General features: G+C 40.8%; 1 protein-coding gene across 1 annotated transcript in view; it reads left to right on the plus strand.

Annotated features, from left to right (window-relative positions):
• Positions 1 to 12,570, plus strand: part of ZFHX4 (zinc finger homeobox 4) — a 196,756-nt gene that overhangs the window by 146,017 nt on the left and 38,169 nt on the right. The window lies entirely within an intron of this gene.

Here is a 12,570-nt window from a genome sequence, read left to right on the forward strand (position 1 = left end):
TAGGGGAGGTTCATTTGTTCCTGTTTTCAGGGCAAAGTAGGATTGCCTCTGTGCATTTGGCAAAAGGAAGGAAAACAAAGTACCCCAACATCTGTCCATAAAGACCCAGCTACCCTTTCGATGGCACGGGAGAGGAGGCGGGGTGCAGAAATGGGACTAATGGAATTGATTCTGCTTGGCCTCGCCCAGTTCCATTCTAATTTTGTGAATAGAGAGATACTTCTCAACAATTCATAGACACAGCTCTGCACGTTTCCAAGCTGCTCCTGCAAATTAGAGGTCAGTTTTCCTCACTCTGGAAACAGAGTAACAGATATTTGGGGCAACACATTAGCTGTTGCCTCATAAGAACAGATGTGAGGATCAGGGTGATAAGATATACAGTGTATGGGACAGGTGATAAACATTAGACATATAAAAGATATAATTTATTTTAATAGTAGGTCTTCTGTTGGATCAAACATATGTCTCTTCTTTAATCTACAGTCTCCATAATGTCAATGTAAAAAAATCCTCAAAAATAGAATTTTACATTTAGCTCAAATGGTCACATCAGAGATCTATCTATTTTTTGTTTTTGTTTGTTTGTTTTTTTTGGCTTTATTTTTTAACTTGAGATTTTTTTTATTTATAGTTTGTAGAAGTGAGATAAAAAGAGAAATAAATTACCTTCTTATTCATTTTCTTTACTATTAGATTCCTTACCACTATATTTCCCTCTCAGCCCTTCCAACATACTTTTTATTTTCTTAAGGTGATCATATTGCTGACTTTTTGTTTATTGTGAGCCTTTTTGTATTTGAATTCTGGTTATCATTTATGAATTGTTCACACTTACTAAAGTTCAGTTTTTCCTACTATCTACTATTATGTGTTTTAGAATAGCAATGTATTTAACATTTTGCAGACTTATTTTTTGCATGCTTTAATCATAAGATGTTTATGGCAACAGGATTTCAGCTTCTATGTCACCTTTTACATTAACGATGATCATGCGTCACTTCATCTAGAGTCATGACAACCAATGGCCCAAATCAACACACATTGTTGAGACCCTTTCACCATCTTGTACCATAATCTTAAAATGCATGTGCTGTGTGCATTGTATATAAGTTTTTGATCAAATTTCGAAATATTACTAAAAACACAATGTGATAGGGGTGCCATAACACTTCATTGAAGAGTTTAATAGGGAACGGTTTATGTTCTGCAAGGTTTCTAATTTTTGTTGTTATAATAAATGCTTATATGACCTCCAAATATCCACGGTGAAAAGGCAGTGGTCTTGGCTCATAGCTACATAGAATGGCTAGTCAAGTCATTACTCAGCCAAAAATGGTTTCTGTCTCTGTGTATCATAGAGAAGACACCAGGGGGTTCCTGCTCTCTGACCTTCTTTCCCAGTACCCGTTTTACGTCATTCTCCCTCATTTTAGTCCCTCTTTACTCTCCTCAGTCCTTCCTACTTGAATTCTCCTCTCCCATTCTGTCATGACTCTGGTAATCTCCAACTTTTGTGAGGTTGGTCAGTCATGGACTGACTTCCTTTGACTTCCGTGATAACTTGACTTCTATCCCCATTTCTACCACTCTTCAGAAATCCACACCCATGTCTCCTCTGCCATCGGTCACTGCCTCACTCTCGTCTACACCATTAATAGCTTTTTCACCACTAGCTCATTCCTGTCATCATACCTACGTTCTCTACATCACCCCACCTATAATAACCTCCCATGATGCTACCTACCTCCACCTCCACATGCTGCCTTGTTTCTCTGATACTTTTTACAGCAAAATTCCCCAGAGAATTGTCTGCACTTGCCACCTCTCCTTCATTTTCATTCTCTTTTCCCCACATTCAAGGGGTATTTGCCATCACCACTCCACAAAGGAAGCTCTGGTCAAGGACTCTGAGGACCTGTTCTTTGGCAAATCTAATGACCAGTTCCTAGTCCTCATCTGACTGGACCAATCAGCAACCTTCAACATGTTGATTTTCCCTTCTTCTTGAAACATCTCTTTCACTAAGTTTCCTTCCTTCCTTCCTTCCTTCCTTCCTTCCTTCCTTCCTTCCTTCCTTCCTTCCTTCCTTCTTCTCCTTTTCCTCCTCCTCCTCCTTCTTCTTTTTCATTCGACCCCATCTGAGCCTACTTGACACCTTTACTTGGACATGTGTTATAAGCTACAGAATCCAAGCCTCCCCCCACCCCCACCCCTGCTTGTTCCATCTGCATTTGTCCTCATCTGAGTAAATGGCATCTCCATTTTTCTGACTTCCAGGGCACAAAACTATGGGAATTATTTCTGATTCTTTTTGTTCTCTCACTTTCATTGTTAAGTCCCATCTACTCCTCTTTTAAATATACACCAGTTCCTCTGCTGCCTCTTTGACCCAAGCCACCATCATCTCTCAGAATATTACCAGTGCCTTTTTTTACTTGACTTGTCTGTGTCATTTTTACATGTGTGCCTCCAACTTCTGGAGATGTTACTTTCCTTTGCCCAGTGTTTCACCAGTCCCTCTAGGCTCCTGCTACCTCTTTGTTCTCTGCCATTATCTTTCATCATCTTTCAGTAATCTTTAGCACCACTTACTTAGTTGTCCTTCCTCGGATTTTGTCCTCAGGCCTCATCTTCCACACTCCTTGTGCTCTTCCTGAGAACTGTCACTTAAAAGTATTAATTATTAGCTTCCAAGTATTTTCAACTCAGGCTTCTCATCCAAGATCTAGTACCATAAATTTAAATGTTTACTGAGCAGCTGTGCTCTAATTCATGTCCAAAATTGAGCTCATCATCTTCTCTCTCACCCCAACCTTGGACTTTTTAACATTCTTTTTTCTCTCCAGTGGAATCACTGTTCTTCCTTTATCCAGGATTTCTTCTGGACAGTAATAGATTGAAGTACAATGAATGTTCCAGTGTCCTCTTTTTTCTATTTTATAACAAAACTCCTCCTCTATTCCAACCTCTGCACAGCATCCCAAAGATGCTAATTTGATTATAGCACCCTCTGCTTAAAACTCTACTTTGCCAGAATCAAGGGATCCTTTTCCAATTCTTGCATTCAGGCAAAGGAGAGAAAAAAAAATTGGCTATGTCTCAGAAACCTTTTTTTTTTTCCTGCTGCTAATACAGTCCAAAGAAAGCAATGTGCCAAATCTCATCAATCTGTTTGCTCATTAATGAATGATTTATTAAATAAACATTTCATGAGTATGCATAAGTATTGTCTTGAAAATTCATAGCAGGTTCCAACAGTACATTTTTCACTCTTGGCTCTAACCTAGCCTTTCTAATCTTCCTTTTCTGGGGCTAAGCATACTTTCACTAACTTTCCCTCTTCAGATTTATTTTACTTATGTTTGTATCCATCATTGCCTAGGTCAATTCTCATAAGTGTAATTTGGGGTATATGACTATATAAATTTGACCTTTCCTAAAGTGGTGAAAGGTAGAAAACTCCAAACAGTAAAAAAATCCAAGGATTATTTACATATAATTTAGGAAACTTTTCTGCGTCTTAGGTTAATGGTAAATTTATTTCAACAATTATAGTGTTGATAAAAAGAATCGATCTAGTCATCCGAGGATTTTCTTTTATGGCCATATATAATTCACAAAATAAATAAGCCAGCACACGGGAAGCAATAATTTCCCCCGCATATATAGAACTGTGTAGAATAGTTTATTATAAGCAGTACGGGTCGTTCATGTCAGCATAGTTAAGACATTAAATATTTAGAAAATGTCGTGCAAAGATTGTATTTCCTGGTTGTGCGTGGTCACTTGGAGGTGGGGATAACCACTCACCGTTCGTCCTCACAACCACTTGGTGTGGCAAACAGAAGAGATAATTTTATCCTCACTTTGCAGATGAGAAGACTGGCTCCAAGTTGTTAATCGATATTTAAATTCACACTTACTGAAGCCAGAGTTTTAATTCCTATGGCATACATCCCCCATTTACCTTGCCTTTGTGAAAGCTCTAAAATATTGTCTGTGTGGTTCACCGTGAATTGCTTTGCAGGAAAAAAAGTGTTTTGTGCTTGATGATGTGTTCAGTAGGGCATGTGATTTAGGGCAGTGGTCGGCAAACTCATTAGTCAACAGAGCCAAATATCAACAGTATAACGATTGAAATTCCTTTTGAGAGCCAAGTTTTTTAAACTTAAACTATATAGGTAGGTACATTGTTACTAACTTAATTAGGGTACTCCTAAGGCTTAGGAAGAGCCACACTCAAGGGGCCAAAGAGCCGCATGTGGCTCGAGAGCCGCAGTTTGCCGACCATGGATATAGGGGACTGCACGTAAGAAAGACTCCAGAAAATGACTCAAGCCCAGTGTTTGTCTGTGAACGGATACTTTTTGAGCTCTGGACACTGCCGTGTTTGCAGTCCACATTCTGAGATTAATGTGACTTCTCAAGTTTTCCTCCTCAGAGAGGCTGACGATGGGGGTCCAGCATGGGGGCGGGGAGGGTCCCTCTCTTGCAAGAGAAATCTAGGCCAACTTGTCTGTCAGTGCCAGGCCTCAAGCTCACCTTCTTCACTGTAACTTTTGTAAAGGGTCAAAGCAGTGTGTCCTGAACAGTCTTTAGAGCTTGGTTCACGTACCGCTTCTACGGCAGCCTATGTAAGATTTGCTTAAGGATTTAAAAAAACCAACTTCCAAATTGCTTAGGAAACCAGTGTTTAGTCTCTTTAACATTTGCTATTTCCAAAATATCTACACAAATAATAGTGATCTTTTAAAGGCTTAAAACACAAACTTCACTGATGGACAGGGCGCACATTACATATAAACATAATCTAAAAAGCCAGAACACCAACCTTCTCTCTGACTAACTTGTATTCGGCAGGACAGAACAAAGCCACAAAAGAATCACATGAGTACAATTACTAATTCAGTACTAGATACTATATATTCGTTAGCTTTATTGCACCCTGAAATCTGGGTATTTTTGTTTCCATTTCGCATGTAGGATCCTGAGCTTCTGGGGGGCTTAATTTGCATTGACAAATAGCTAGAAAGGGGTAGAGTTGGGATTTGAGCTTGAGGGCATTTGGTTCTTAAGTAAATGTCCCCCCCTCCCCAACACAAATATATGGGTAAGACTAATCAATATTCTCCTAATGAAATAATGTTTTGAACAACGCAGGCTTTCTAAGGGCCAGATAAAGATATCAGAAGTGGGCAATTTTTATGTCACTGATGGCTCACCTTTTCTCTTTGGTGAAAATTTGAAGCAAAGGGAAAGAATCTCAAATAGTTTTTTTTTTTTTTAAAAAGTGACCATTATTTCAACATGGATCCTCTTGCTCTGGTTCTCCACAGCAGGAGAAAACCAGGGTGTTTCATGGATAATGATTCCCAAGGAGTACACCCAGGTAACTCACTGAATGTGCCTGAAGTAAAATCGTGGGAATTGTGGAATCATTACAGGTCACAGGACAGGTTTTTAATGTTGTGAACCCGATTCAACTCTCTAATTGTTGCAGTAATTTTAAAACAATGCTGTCTTAGGGGAGGTGCCCATCATTGCAGAGGTCTTCCAGGTGAAACTGTAAGAGCAGGTATAGAGGGTTCCAAAAGCCAAGTAGCAGGATGGAGACAAAGAAATGCAACTGCCCTGAGGGTCAATGATCGCCTTGGAAGAGCCTTTGAGAAAGTTAAAGGAATAGTAAGACAGTTGCACTGCTGGATTAACATGATTTTCTTTTTCACTAAAAATATATCACTTCAGGAGACATTGACCTAAATGAGGCTATTCACAAAATGTGGTCATCGTGGAGAAGAAGGTAGAGGTGTTCATGGATTACAAACTAGCCATGAGATGGAAAGGAAAGGGTTGAAATGAACAGCCAGTGCTGCCCTGGCCAGTATGGCTCAGAGAGTTGGGCATCATCCTGTGCACTGAAAGGTTGCAGGTTCGATTCTCAGAGCACATGCCTGGGTTGCGGGCTCGATCCCCCACAGTGGCCATGCTCAATGTTTCACATCAGTGTTTCTCTCTCTCTTTCCTTCTCCCTTCTTCTCTCTCTCTCTCTCACAATCAGTAACAAGATCTCATTAAAAAAACCACAAAACTGCCAGTGCTCCACCTGAACAGAGGCCATGAGTGGGTCAGAGGAGCCGGGTGTGGACAGAGGTGCTTCCTGTGTTGGTGAGCTGATTAGTGAAGCCAACACAACATGCTAAGGAGTGAAAATTGTTTCCAACATTTTAGAAATTACATTTATTGTGGTCATATGGGTTAATGATATTGTATACATTCCAGGTGCACAACTTAACATCATCGCATGTAAGGACGCTGTGCTCACCCCCTGAAGACTAGTCCCCTTCTGTCCCCACAGATTTGAGCCCTTTTCCCTCTTCCTTCTCCCCTCACCCACCTTCCGCTCTGGTGACCACATGCTGTTGTCTGTGTCTATGAGTTTGCTTTTTTGTTTGTTTGTACGTTTGTTGCTTTTTGTTTTACATCCCACATATGAATGAAATCATATGGTCCTTGTCTTTGTAAATATACTGGTATATATACATTTTCTGACTTCAGAGAAGGGAGAGGAAGAGAGAGGTAGAAACATCAACAATGAGAGAGAATCATTGATTGTCTGGAGATTGAGCCCGCAACCCAGGTATGTGCCCTCACCAGGAATCGAACCATGACCTCCTGGTTCATAGGTCAACACTCAGCCACTAAGCCATACCGGCTGGGAAGTCCTTGCCCTTTTCTGTCTGACTATTTCACTCAGTATAATACTCTCAAGATCCATCCGTGTAGAGAATATAAAGATTGTGACAAATCCTTTAAGGACCTAAGTTTCAATAACTGGGCAACTGGTTAATAGCTGTGAACATATTATTCCTAAGTTATGACAATAGAAGTTTGATCTTTCAATTTCAGAACTCTCAGAAATAAAACAGAGTTTTTACATGGAGAAGCGTATTAGGAATTAGTAAACGTAAAAAAATGTTCAGGAAGAGTACTTTAAAATATGAGACATTAAGGAGGTGTATGAGTAATTTATTGAAACTAATTGATATCAGGCACTTATTAAATTCTTTTGAAGTCCCATTAAACTGAGGTCATAGATGATTCAAGAGGCAGGAAGAAGTGATCAGACATGCCTGGCCTAGAGGCCCCCGGAGGGAACTCCTCCCTCACTATATGAAAATAGCTTATGGGTGAAACCCGGCAGGGCAATGAGCTTCACTTTTCCAGAAAATGAAGAATTACAAATCCAGCCTCATTCCGATAATTGGTCCTGGAGCACCCAATGCGCTCCAGTCTCTCACTGCTGGGGGAGAAATAATTTAAGAGAAAGCACGGCAGGTCCACAAAGATGGTGTTGCTTGGTTACTCAAAGCCATTTGGTAGCATGCTGAGTTGCTCTGCTTTTTAGAAGAGCACGCTTTGTATCCACATAGGGAAAGGGTGGAGAAGACCACTTGAAATCATTTCTAATTGCAAACTTGCTTCCTCTGAAAACAGGCTTTGCTTTTGCAGTGCACAAGCCAGTTCCGAGTTCTTTATTCAGATGTAACTACCAAGATAGTAATACATGTTGAATCTGATGTGTTCTAAATATTGATGTTGTGATGATGAATTTGCTTTGAGGGAGTTTGAGCTGGGTTTTTTTTGTTGTTGTTTTGTTTGTTTTTAGGAGGTAGGAAAACCAAAGGTTTTAGACTTCCTGGCCCCGGGAGTCCTGGGGGCTGCCTGGAGGGAGTGTTGTTCAGAGAACACAGAATTTTAGAGCCAGACAGACTCAGTCCAAACCCTCCCTCTGCTGCTCTTAGCTTTTGGAAAAAATTACTTAAAATGTCTGACCTTTGATATCTCATCTCTTCCGTAAAAGCAATGTTTTTTTAATAGATTTACTGCAAGGATTGAGTAACAGAATACATGTTACATGCTTAGCACTTAACAGGTTTCTGACAAGTGTTCTTATATTATTTTGAAATTGAGAGAGCTGCAGATATTTTCTCTTTTGTATTCAGTCTGTGAAACATCACAGAGCTGGGCTGGAGGTGGGAGGGGCTTCAAGGGAGATGAGGGGGACCCAGAAGCCTTGTTGCAACTTGTGGACTTTGAAATTTAGTCTTATTCTCCAATTAAAAAGTAAGAAATGGGTTCTTCTTTTTCTTCTTCCTCCTCGTCTACTTCCTCTTCCTCCTTCTATTTTCTGTGTGTGTGGATGAAAGTGAAGTAGAACTAAGAATAATATTACCTGAGATGCAGGAAAATTTTTTTTTCCCTTCTTTTTATCACCTTAGGACACTTGGCTTACTATTCTGTTGGCTATAATATATATTTTATTTTATGTGCTGAACATGTTGATAAAAAATAGTGATACAACCCAGCCAGCGTAGCTAGGTGGTTGAGCTTCAACCTATGATCCAGGAGGTCACAGTTTGATTCCAGGTCAGGGCACATGCCCAGATTGTGGGCTGGATCTCCAGTAGGGAGTGTGTAGGAGGCAGTTGATTAATGATTTTCTCTCATCATTGATGTTCCCAGCTCTCTCTCCCTCTCCCTTCCTCTCTGAAATCACTAAAAAATATATTAAAAAATAAAAATAGTGATACGCCTTATTGTTTGATGCATTAACAAATCAGTGGTAGGGGTGAGATGTGGGAGTTTTGTAGGCAAATCCCACCCTAGTATAATAGTTGGCAGCTTAAACATTCACCCATTGTTTTAAAAATTCTGTTTTCTACTGAACTTGTGCCAAATGCTTCCCAAATTTTGCTGATAAGAATATAAAAAGCACATGGCTGTTGCAATCATCAAGTGCAGATTAGATTACATTTATTCCACAAACACAACAAGAAACCTTAAACTTAGAATTCTGTTTATGTATCTAGACTGTTTAATAAAATTCCAGATCTTTCCCTGACCATGAGGTTTTTAATGATTCTTTTTTTAAAAAATATTATTCCAACTACAGGCCTGGTGCATGAATTTTGTACATGGGTAGGGTCCCTACGCCTGGCCAGCTATCAGGGTCAATCAGGGCCTTTTGGCTGCCTGCGGGGGGCTTCCTTCTGGCTGCCAGCTGGGACCATCCTCCCCCAGCTGCGGGCCACTGGCTGGGGCCTGTCTTCATTCTGCTCTGCCCCCTGGTGGTCAGCACACATCATAGCAAGTGATCGAACTCCTGAGGGGACACTTTGCATATTAGCCTTCTTTATATATAGACTAGATGCCCGGTGCATGAAATTTATGCATGGGTAGGGTCCCTAGGCCTGGCTGGCGATCAGGTCTGATCTGTGGGGCAACTGGCAGGGCAATCAGGGCCCCCATTTGCACCAGCCTTGGCCTGGAGCCACCCGCTCTCCGACCCCACTGCTGCTGCCAGTTGCCATCTTTGGGGTGACTGGCGGGGCGATCAGGGGCCGCTGCTCACACCTGCCTTGGCCTGGCACCACCCACCACGGTCCCACTCTCCTCGGGGCCCATCAGGACCAGCAGTGCTTCCACTGCCGCCCACTGCCATCGCTGCATCATCGATGTACTCTGTGTTCCACACAAGCCCTGGTGGTCAGCGCACGTCTAACTCCCGATCTGTCAAATTCCCGCCTATGGGGACAATTTGCATATTAGCCTTTTATTACATAGGATTAGCGGGGGAGGGAGGGAGATTTGGAAGATGAGAGCTTGATTTTGAACTAAGATTAGAGGCCTGAAAGTTATCAGTTTATTTACCAGGATCAATAGTATTTATATAAGGGAAGGGGAAGGTCAGAAGGAGAAATGAGATGGGGAGTTAATGAGGGGATGTCACAGAGCAAGGAAATGAGAGAGAACTGTGAGAACATCCATTCTTATCAATTAAAGAGAAGAGGAATCCCCCAAATTTAGGTTTTAAGCATTGCATTGGGAGTGGAACCCTGTGAGTTAGGCTAAGAGCATAGGTGGTTAGAATTCAGGCCAAATGAGAAAAATGAACATGAGGAATAATTGCAGAATTAAGAGAAAAACTACTTTTAGGATCTTAAATATGTGGCTCAGTATGCCATGTGGTTAAGAGGATGATCCATGGAGTAAAGCTGTGTGTGTTCAAATCCTAGCTCCGCCCATTGCGTGGGGTGTCCAGTCACACCTGGAACAGAGCAAGTCCTCTGTAAGTGTTGTTGTTGAGGATGGTGATGGTGATGATCGATAAACTATTACACAGGAAAACGTGGCCCATGTCGTGTTAATCAAAATAGAGTAATTTGGTACCGTTTTCAAATCTGTGATCATTGCCAAACTGACAGAATAGAGTACTGGATGAACTGTCAGTGGTACTATTTTTAATAGTATTAAACCAGAAAGGTTAGATGCTAGAGAACACAAATTAGTAATCTAATTAAATCACCCTCGAAAGGGACAGACCATGTTAACAGCAGTCAGATTTGTTATTACAGAGCAATTATGCGAGGGAAATATTGGAAGATGCTGTGTGTCATTGCCAGATTTCGCACAATTCAGTGTACACCGGCAGAGAAGTGTAAGTTAACCGGTTTGTTTGATAAGCTAAAAGCTCCTTTATTAAAATGGTTTCATTTATATAAAGGGAGCAACACTGTTGAGAATCTTAAAAAAAAAAAATTGCTGGTATACTGAACGACATTCATTTATGAACTCACTCGCCCCAGTCACTGTCACTGGGGCCGACTCCAGTGCCACGTGACCTAATTTGTGAGGTTAAAAAACAGTTTCGGGTTTGAACATTTTGTACATCTCCTTAAATCACTCTTAAATGATTTCCATGTGGTACCAAATGATTATTTGGTCACATTTCATATTCAAAGAATATAAATCTTTTATGAAATATCAGAATGTCCGCAGGACTAGTGAACAGTTGCTAGTGAACAGTTGCTTTGTTTTTTTTGTTTTGTTTTTCCCTCTTGGTTTCTGGCCTTCACAGAGATAGGAAACTTTTCTAGGCTCCTAACTATTGTGTTCTTCCGACTGGACACATCCCAGATTCCTCAGAGTTTTGTACCAGGCCCCTGGGGTCTGTTCTAAGCTCGTCAGGCTCACACTTGGAGCCTGAGGACAGAGGGCTACCCCAACCTCTCTGTGCCCCAGCCTCCTGATGTGTAAATAAGGGCTAATCGAGCCTCGTGATTTGATTGTGGGGACTGCATGCCTGTTTTTATACGAGTAGCTATCACAGTACCCAGCAGAGATACACCCTTACTAAGTTGTCATTGCTTTATTTTTATCTTAATGTATCTTTAAGGATAGCAGTCATTTGGTCTAGCTCACTGAAGTACAACTGATACCTATTTGAACAAGTCTCTTTAATACATTATCGGTGTGTGTGTGTAAAACACTAAGGGTTCCTTGACCAATTATTCTTTTTTTTGCTAGGAAAGAGGGGAAAATTGCTTTACACACACATTCATATATGTGAAGGAATTAGTGTCTTTTTGGGAGTCATCTGTTTCAGGTTATAAGGCATGGAGGAAGATTTTGAATAAAAGTATCCTAAGACAGGTGAATATCAAAATGAGAATTTCATAAAGCATCCCAGAGCCTGGGACTCTGAATTCAGAGCTCTTTCCGTTATACCAAAAACAGACACTAATTCCTGTCACACATGTGTAAGCTAATTGTTACGGGAGCATGGGGGAGGTGACACTTGCTTTGGGTTTTGAGGAATAAGAGTGTAACATGATAAAACAAAAAGACATTAAACAAATACCGGGAACAACATTCCTCAAGGCATAGAGAGGGGGGGGGGATCGTGCGGAAGAAGGTGGGCTTCTTGAGTGACATGTGGGATGGGCTTCAGTACTGTGATCTGTTTGGGAGCTATTGCTGGATTTATAAGCAAAGACTGAGGATAAATCCTTCCTTTCCAGACAAATGTAAGAGACAGTTACAAGAAAATATAATGTTTTTAGTTGGTGATGGGAAGCTACTGAGTATTTGTACTGATTGTATTATTTTTAAGTAGATTACCACCAAAGGCCAAAGGTTTTTATACATAGGAGGAACAACAGTTAGCAAAAGCAATAATAGTGCCTTGGTGTGCACTTCTATTTTCAAGGTTAATTATTTGTTTAATTAAATAACAAATCAGAATCAACCAGAGATGCTATTGCGAGATGAGCATGACTGTCTTTGTCAGTGTAAGAATCCCTTGACCACTTTTTTAAATTTGTCAATAAGATTTGGCCTTTTTTCCGCTTGGAAGACCATCTCATGTTTGTATTATTTTCTCTTGCAATTACTGATTATAGCTGCATTTTACAAATGAGGGGATTGAGTGGTATACAGAGGTCCCACATCTAGAAAGTGGTAGAGCCAGGATTTGTGCTCATACAATTCTGTAGTCTTGAAAAATAGCTCTCAAGATATTATGAGAGATTAGATTGGAGTTCGAGGCAGGGAGATGGCTCTGGAAGCTACTGAAATTGCCAGAAATGAGAGGGTGATGGGGGACCAGAGAAACACATGGGACAGGGGCCGTTGTCAAATGGAACCAAGAGCGAGTGATGACTCAGGGGGAGGAAGAAGGAGGTGTTGGTGTTGATTTCTAAGGCCTAGTTGTTGTTGTTTTTCTAG

This window comes from Myotis davidii, unplaced genomic scaffold (assembly GCF_000327345.1).
Source record: "Myotis davidii unplaced genomic scaffold, ASM32734v1 scaffold200, whole genome shotgun sequence".
Taxonomy (NCBI): domain Eukaryota; kingdom Metazoa; phylum Chordata; class Mammalia; order Chiroptera; family Vespertilionidae; genus Myotis; species Myotis davidii.